Here is an 8,480-nt window from a genome sequence, read left to right as displayed (position 1 = left end):
AGGAATAATGACATATGAACTGATTTCAGTCAGTCATTCTGGCCTCTTCCCACTGCGTATATCAGTGTGTGTGTGTATGTGAGTGAGTGAGTGTGTGTGATCTCCTCTGTCCCGCTCTGTGTGTGAGGCTTGTTTGAGGAAACGCTCCCGGCAGGAGTTTTGGCAGTCTGGGTTCGGGAATTGGAGCAATCCAACATCTAATGATTCACACAAGAGAGTGTGCCAAAAACACACACACACAGTACACACAGAGACATATAAAACTAGTGTAGTGTACTTGTAGTGCACACTGCTGTCTATCAAATGACCCGCGAGAAATATTACAAGCGGATCATGAAATACGGCCTCAGGTTCATTAACAAAATACTATGGTAAACGTTAATACCACAGTATTCTTTGAAGTACCATGGCATATGAACAGTGACTGATTAATGTAAATAAATGTAATCAGGATTACGTAATCAGATTCCAAAAATGTAGTACTTGTAATCTGATTATATTATGTTTTAAAAAGTTCATAATCAGATTACAGTTACTTTCTATGGATTACATGATTACAAATTATTCACAATTTCAAACATAAAAAATCATCACAAAGATCATAAAGTAATCTATAAGTAATCCAAAAGTAATCAGAATACATTATCTAAAATGAGTAAACTAATTACTAATGTCAATTTTTTTATCATGCAATTTGTAATCAGTAACAGTAAGTAATCTACCCATCATTGTGTATGAATATGGAAAAGACAAAATAGGTAGGTTGTTTATTTTAAATACACATACATACAAATAAAGTATCAAACATGTTTTTTCTTTGGACATGCACATCTCAAAGTACCATGGTCAATCTCTTTTAATTGTATTGCCAAAAATAAACAAGTTTGATGTAAAATCTTTCCTCACACTAATCTACGACAACCATTCTCTCTCAGCCAGTCGACTGTCTTCAAAACGCAAGCAAACCCACACGTGAAGTGACTGAAGCACTGGATGAATCTGCATATCACTGTAAATCAGAAAGTGCTGTATGACTAACAATATGCTGTCAAGTAAATCCAGAGTGCCGTATTTAGTGCGGTGAGAATGTCCCTCATCAGATGTGGCAGCCCGGGGCGGCCGCGATGACTGTGCCACTAATTGCCCAGACAGAGTGAAGGGATCGTGGGATGTTGTCATCTACTTTTCTTTCTTTTTCTCTGATTTGTATCTCTCTCATCACTGCAGCTAAACTTAGACACACAGCAGGGGTTTTCTGCACCTTGTGTCTTCCTGTTAACCGCTGCACGTGTCCGTAATCGATGTGCCCTTTACTGCAAACTTTACTGTAACCCGTGGGTGACTTGAGGGGGCATTTCTGAATGTCTCGACCGATCAGATCCCAGAATGATTGTGGTTAAATCCCTTGCTTGACTGGAAGTTGAGTTTAAAATAAAAGGCTCATGGATAAACATTAGTAGTTGACATGATGTTGTGTATTTCTGCTAGCTTAGCTAGCTTGCGATGTGGCTACGAATACATGCAGACACATACAAACACATGCATAAAATAATAATAATAAATGCCAAGATTAGATACAATGATCTAAAAACTGGCCTAAAAAAATTAGATTAAAAAAATGCCTTGACAACTAGATGAATTAAAATTAAAATAAATGTGACCCTGGACCACAAAACCAGTCATAAGGGTCCATTTTTTCGAAATTGAGATTTATACATCATCTGAAAGCTGAATAAATAATCTTTCCATTGATGTATGGTTTGTTAGGATAGGACAATATTTGGCTGAGATACAACTATTTGAAAATCTGGAATCTGAGGGTGCAAAAAAATCTAAATACTGAGAAAATCATCTTTAAAGTTGTCCAAATGAAGTTCTTAGCAATTTTTGATATATTTACAGTAGGAAATTTACAAAATATCTTCACGGAACATGATCTTTATTTAATATCCTTGGTCCTTAATATATGATTTTTGGCATAAAAGAAAAATCAATAATTTTGACCCATACAATGTATTTTTGGCTATTGCTACAAATATACCCCAGCGACTTAAGACTGGTTTTGTGCTCCAGGGTCACAAATGACAATAATTTAAACTTAAAAATGAATTAAAACTAAATAGAAATATAAAAAACTAATAAAAATGATAAAAGCACATAAAATTACAAAAACTTAAGCTAATTCATGATACATATTGTAACATTACGGTACATAAATAAAGCTAAAATAATGCTGAATAAGAACAGGAACATGTATATAGAGAGGTCGTGTAAACATGCAATGCGGTGTTAAATATAAAACCGCTGACGTTGAATCTTTCTAACATGCTAGTGAAGAAGAGAGGACATTTAAAAACAATCAAGACAAAATCCGCATTAAAGAGAAACGCAAAGCACCAGCTGCTTGATGCAAATGTCCCTAAACCGCAAGACCATTACTGCAGTTTGAATATTGGATATTATTACAATGCAAATAGCATAGGCCAGAGATTAAGTTGCAATTACAGCCTGAAAAGCATCAAGACCGGTGGAATGATTCTATTTCAGGCGCTGCGCACTGGGCTTCAGACAGTAGGGATGTACTTAGTAATATTAAATATGGTATAAAATACTAGGTGGTGTGGCTGGGTACTAAGTGTGTGTGTTTAAGCGATCATACCAAACACTTAACGCTGCTCAATAAATTAACTCGACCAGCAGGAGAATAAATGTCAACCCTGCAGTGGATCTCAATACATAAACCAACCGTTCAGCCAAACGTGAAGATCCTCATGTCATTCCAAACTCATGCAATGTTATTTTTGTTTGAAAAACTTATTCACTCATAGTGACCAAGTCTGTCAAGCCCAAAAAGGCTAAAAATACCACACAAGTATCGTAAAAGTAGTCATTGTGACTTCTGTGCTATATATATAATTAGAATAACTCTTCTGACTCAAATGTAAGATACTTTTATGATGTTTTTGGCTCTATATGCTTTCATTGCATGGAAAAGAGCAGCGTGAGTAACAGGATCGTCATTAGTGGGTGAACTTGTCCTCTAACTGTAAGTTCTGTCCAGTGTTTTTCCGTCTGTGAGTCATAAAACATAATCAAAACAAACTAATATAAAAGAGGGCGATTGATTATAAATGAGACAGAAACGGATCCGTCTCTGGGTTTCTTTAGATTTCTCGTTAGTCTCTCACAGATTCTGTCTCATTATGTAAATAGGGGGAATTGTTTTTCGGGTTATGTGTGTGTGTGTGTGTGTGTGCCTGTGTGTTTAATTAGGATAACACACAAAAATGGGAATGCTGAACACCTGCAAGACAATAAAAGACAAACCAGGAAATACCAGGATTTGCCAAATTTCTTAACATTTTCTGAGCTGATTTTGTGGGAAAATCAGCACAATTCTAAAAACGAATTCAAACATGGTCAAATAATGCTGAATATTTATTGCACTATAATACATAATAGCTATAATATTTCATAAACTTTTACCTGATCCGTTAACACTCACTCATTTTCGAATCACAAAAGAACTCCAACAGATGTTTGCGATTCAAAACAATGTCTGATGTTAATCAGTTAAGATTTGGCAATTAATAGTTAATTAAACTACACACTAACTGAAACGCACTAACTTTTATTTGCAGTAAAAAAAAAAAACATTTTGAATTATTATTAATCATTATTGTAAGTTATTTTTCCAACTAAGCACATTACTGGATGTCCCTGAATTCAGGTTTTATCTGATTTAACTCAGCACAAAACTACAGTCAAATAAACCCATAAACACAGTCTGCATTATTTCTGTAGGACGGTGATGTTTATTTGTGACATTTAGCTACTTAAAACTAATCTAAAGTCAACGAGCGATCCGACTGATGGCTTTTATTTCTTTCTGTCGTTGCATCACAGTTCAAATCCCTGTAGCACACAATGTTCCCACAGGTCTTTTCATCCAAAATAACTCTGGCTGGACACCGTCCAGTTAATAACTGTTTGTACAATCAACATATTGTTTTGGCCATGTGAAGATGAATGACCTGTTTAAACGGGAGAGACAGACAAACAGAGAGAGACAGAGCGCCGCTGATCGGATGAGGAGAAATGAAAATATTGAAGCTGCCGTTTAATATTTACAGATGTTAAAATATAAACATGCTAGCAGATTTTCACATTTTCTGGTGAAAATATGAGTGCTGTTTGACTATGCAAAACTCACCGCCATATTGCTAGGGTTTTGTGATTGGCTGGGACGTTGCTTAAGTGTTCGCATTGGTTTTTACTGCATTGTACTGTGTTTACTATGCTGGTCCCCAGTGCATTACTATGTAGTTGCTATGTAGAGTAATCATGGGTTTTGTGACTGGCCAGGGTGTTGCTAAGCAGTTGCTAAGGTGTTCTCAATGGTTTACAGTGCTCGGTAGAAACTGATTACATGTAATCTGGTTTACGTAACCAGAGTCAAAAAGTTAAGTACTTGTAATTAGATTATATTACATTTTAAAATACTTGTACTCAGACTAGTTACTTTTTTATTGATTACATGATTACATAATACAACTACATTACAAAAACATTAAAATGCACAAATTTGCGTAATTTTTTTAAGTACTTGTAATTAGATTATATTACATTTTAAAGTACTCAGACTACAGTTACTTTTTTATTGATTACATAATACAACCACATTACAAACACATTAAAATGCACAAATTCGCGTAATTTGTTTTAAGTACTTGTAATTAGATTATATTACATTTTAAAGTACTCAGACTACAGTTACTTTTTTATTGATTACATATTACAACTACATTAAAATGCACAAATTCGCGTAATTTGTTTTAAGTACTTGTAATTAGATTATATTACATTTTAAAGTACTCAGACTACAGTTACTTTTTTATTGATTACATATTACAACTACATTAAAATGCACAAATTTGCATTATTTCTTATTTAAATGTAATGCATTTATTCCCAAACTTTTTTGCCAGCCGAACCTCTTTCACCTAATATAATAATTACTTAAAGTACCCCTGAGATTTTAAGGTAATAAGTTAATAATTAAGTGCATGTTCACGGTTCTCTGACGTTGGTTAATGTTCACATGGCATTCAGGAAAACAAATAAAACATTATCTTTTTTAGTAAGTGTTTATTTTGATGATACAATAATACATTTTAATTTTACATTTTTTTATGATTTAATTTATTCGCTTTTCATTAAACTCACAAACCTTCACGAACCCCCAGTTTGGGAAACTTCGACGTAATGTTTAATGCACTTCATGTTGTTAATAACAAAGAATAGAATATATTTTCTTTCTCTTTGTATTTTTTATATCGATATAGTGCAAGATTATCCTATTTAAATCAATGTGATAAATGAGTTGGGTCAGAAGTAATCTACAAGTAATCAAAAAGTAGTCTGTTACGTTACTAACTACAATTTTTGTCATGTAATTTGGAATCAGTAACGGACTACAATTTGTAAGTAACCTACCCAGCTCTGTTTTTACTACTGTATATTGCTTTGTTTACTCCGATGTTCTGGCTGATTGAGAAATTGAAGAAATAAAAAGCATGATTTAAGTATGCAGTGAATTTATAAGCGCACGTGCACATGATCTCGCCTGGTTCAGCGTTTCTTTCGGCGGCTGTCAAACTCACAGTCAGAGTGAAAACAAAAGAGGCCAATCACGTTACTTTCATTTCAAACACTCAGAACAGCCAATCAGAGGCGGGTTTCTCTTCTCACCCTCCAGCGCAGCTGTAAAGGTGATGCTGACTGGATCATATGATTCAAACTGAAAATACCTTCTGACTGTCAATCATCCTTTTGAGTTGACAATCACAGAGATGCTGACAAACTTTCTTGTGAGTAAAAACATGCACAGGATTTAAATGCGATGATGCCCACAGGAAAGAAGAATCACAAATGTTTCTCCTAGACAGTAATGAGATCAAATCAAGACTTTTGCTGCATGCTGCAGGATGTTTCTACTGACAGGAAGAACTATTAGGGTCTCATTAGAGAACTTTAAGTTGATATTTCAATGAAACCTAACTAAGAACGCCATTAAATTTAAAATAAGCTCTAAAATGTTTCTCTAACAATTTGACCGTAAGCTTGGCAACAGGTTTCTGCGGCTGAACCAATCGCCGTCAGGCTTCCCTGTTCCTCATCCTCTTTCTTTCCCGAGTATTTGGTGTTATGTCACCGTTCCATACACAGTAATGACAAAAAAGAGGCCGCATTAAAATAATCTTCCGTTCGCAGGCCAGACAAAAGAAGGAAAGTGATTTCTTAACATGAAAGCAATCTACTTACAACCATCTGCTCGTCGTCTAAATCAAAAGTGCTGTTTCCAGAGAAAAGCCTTCCAAACGCTTGCTGCCAAACACACATTTGAGACGTGATGGAGTTTGAAGAAGCCAAGTCGCTAAAAACATTGTTCTCGCAAGTTAAGACAAACTCATTTTGACAGACAACAGACCAGAGAAACTTCTTATGCTGAATTCAGTCCAAATCAGCACACGCTGAAAAAAAATAATGATTTCAATTAGAACACAAAGTGTTTTACAGTCTGATGCCATATGAGAAGTATTAAACTACAGTGTGTGTGTGTGTGTGTGTGTGTGTGTGTGTGTGCGCGCTTCAGACATGAATGTGCTGTTATTTTACTAAGTGATCAGATTTTCACCTGCTGAACTACAAAACAGGTGAAAAAATCCCTGACAATCACATAAACACTTGGACCTGTAATTAACCTCATAGCAACACACTAAACATCACTCAAATCCACATAGCAACAGCCTGGCAACCACCCAGAACAGCCTAGCAACTGCAAAGCAATCCCCTGGCAACCACTAAAACACTTAGCAACCACATAGCAACACACTAAAAATCACTCAGATCTCCTTAGCAACCAAATAGCAACACCTTGACAACCACCCAAAACAGCCAAGCAGTAAGTTTTACACTTTAAAAGTGATGTTTCAGTTCAAGCACAAAAAACTGAAACTATAATGATTGTATTTAACAACTTTAGACTTTTAATTTGTCTAAAAATCACTCTGATTTCTTCAGCAACCGCATGGCAACACCCTGGCAACCACCCAGAACAGCCAAGCTGTAAGTTTTACACTTTAAAAGTCTAGTTTGAGCTCAAACTCAAGAAAAGTGAAACTATAATGACTGTATTTGACAACTGCAGACTTTTAATTTGTCCAAAAATCACATAGATCTCCTCAGCAACCCCATAGCAACATCCTAGCAACCACCAAAACAGCCTAGCAACTGTCAATCAATACCCTAGCAACCACCAAAACAGCCTAGCAACTGTCAATCAATACCCTAGCAACCACCAAAACAGCCTAGCAACTGTCAATCAATACCCTAGCAACCACCAAAACAGCCTAGCAACTGTCAATCAATACCCTAGCAACCACCAAAACACTAGCTCCTACAGCACACTAAAAATAAATTAAAAACTCCCTAGCAACCACATAGCAACACCCTGGCAACCACCCAGAGCAGCCAAGCAGTAAGTTTTACACTTTAAAATCCAGTTTGAGTTCAAACACAAGAAAAATGAAACTATAATGACTGTATTTGACAACGGCGGACTTTTAATTTGTCCTACAGCAGAAGAGATTATATTGAAATCCTGTAAAGCAAAAATTGGTGAATATATATTTCCGTACGTGAATGTCTAATACCTTTCTAACACGTCAGACATTTATTGGTGTATCCAGGGCATTAGGCTGGCGACAGCGCTAGTGACAGTTTTAGCCTGTGATTATGAGACCTTCTGATCCCGCCGTGTGTGTGTGCGCACGTGTGTGTACTGATCTCATGGGGTTTATTTTCCACAGCAGATGTCTCGTGTTAAACAACACAGTAAATTGGTGTCCATGCTGACAGACAGATCAACATGTACCGAAAATTTGAGAGACATGCAAACACACACTCACACAAACACACACACAAATACAAACATTATCATTTCATCTTAGGCAATTGAATAAGATTATTAAAACCTAGGTTCAGTTCAGGGGCGAGTGTGCATATGCAGGTGTCATCGAATCAAATCTCATTTTAGCTGCTCGTATTTTCTATAAAGTTAATGTCAAACCAGAATTGGAAAGAAAAATCACAAATGCAATCTCTTAAATATCTCAGTCCTCGCCTGCATCTGAAACAAAATATATGAAACATGAGCTATGAAAGAGCAATCAAATGTTCCTGTAGGGTTGCCAAAGTAGGATTACGGTCATAAAAACCTAAAATGTTTTACAAAACTTCATAAAAACGTCTTTTACCACCATATCCATAATAAAAGTTCATAATAAATAATAGAATAAAATAAAATAAAACTCAACAGGTTTGGGTTTACAGCCAAATAATGTTCGTAAACCACTTTGATGTGTGCATGCGCGCGTGTGTGTGTGTGTGTGTGTGTGTGTGTGTGTGTGTGTGTGTGT

General features: G+C 35.8%; 1 protein-coding gene across 1 annotated transcript in view; it reads right to left on the bottom strand.

The window, feature by feature from the left end:
- The window catches only part of tox2 (TOX high mobility group box family member 2), a 163,219-nt gene that overhangs the window by 113,525 nt on the left and 41,214 nt on the right, over positions 1–8,480 (bottom strand). The gene's annotated exons all lie outside the window — the stretch shown is intronic.

Source organism: Sinocyclocheilus anshuiensis, unplaced genomic scaffold (assembly GCF_001515605.1).
Source record: "Sinocyclocheilus anshuiensis isolate Anshui unplaced genomic scaffold, SAMN03320099.WGS_v1.1 scaffold1632, whole genome shotgun sequence".
Lineage (NCBI taxonomy): Eukaryota > Metazoa > Chordata > Actinopteri > Cypriniformes > Cyprinidae > Sinocyclocheilus > Sinocyclocheilus anshuiensis.
This window is presented reverse-complemented; position numbering and strand designations above follow the sequence as displayed.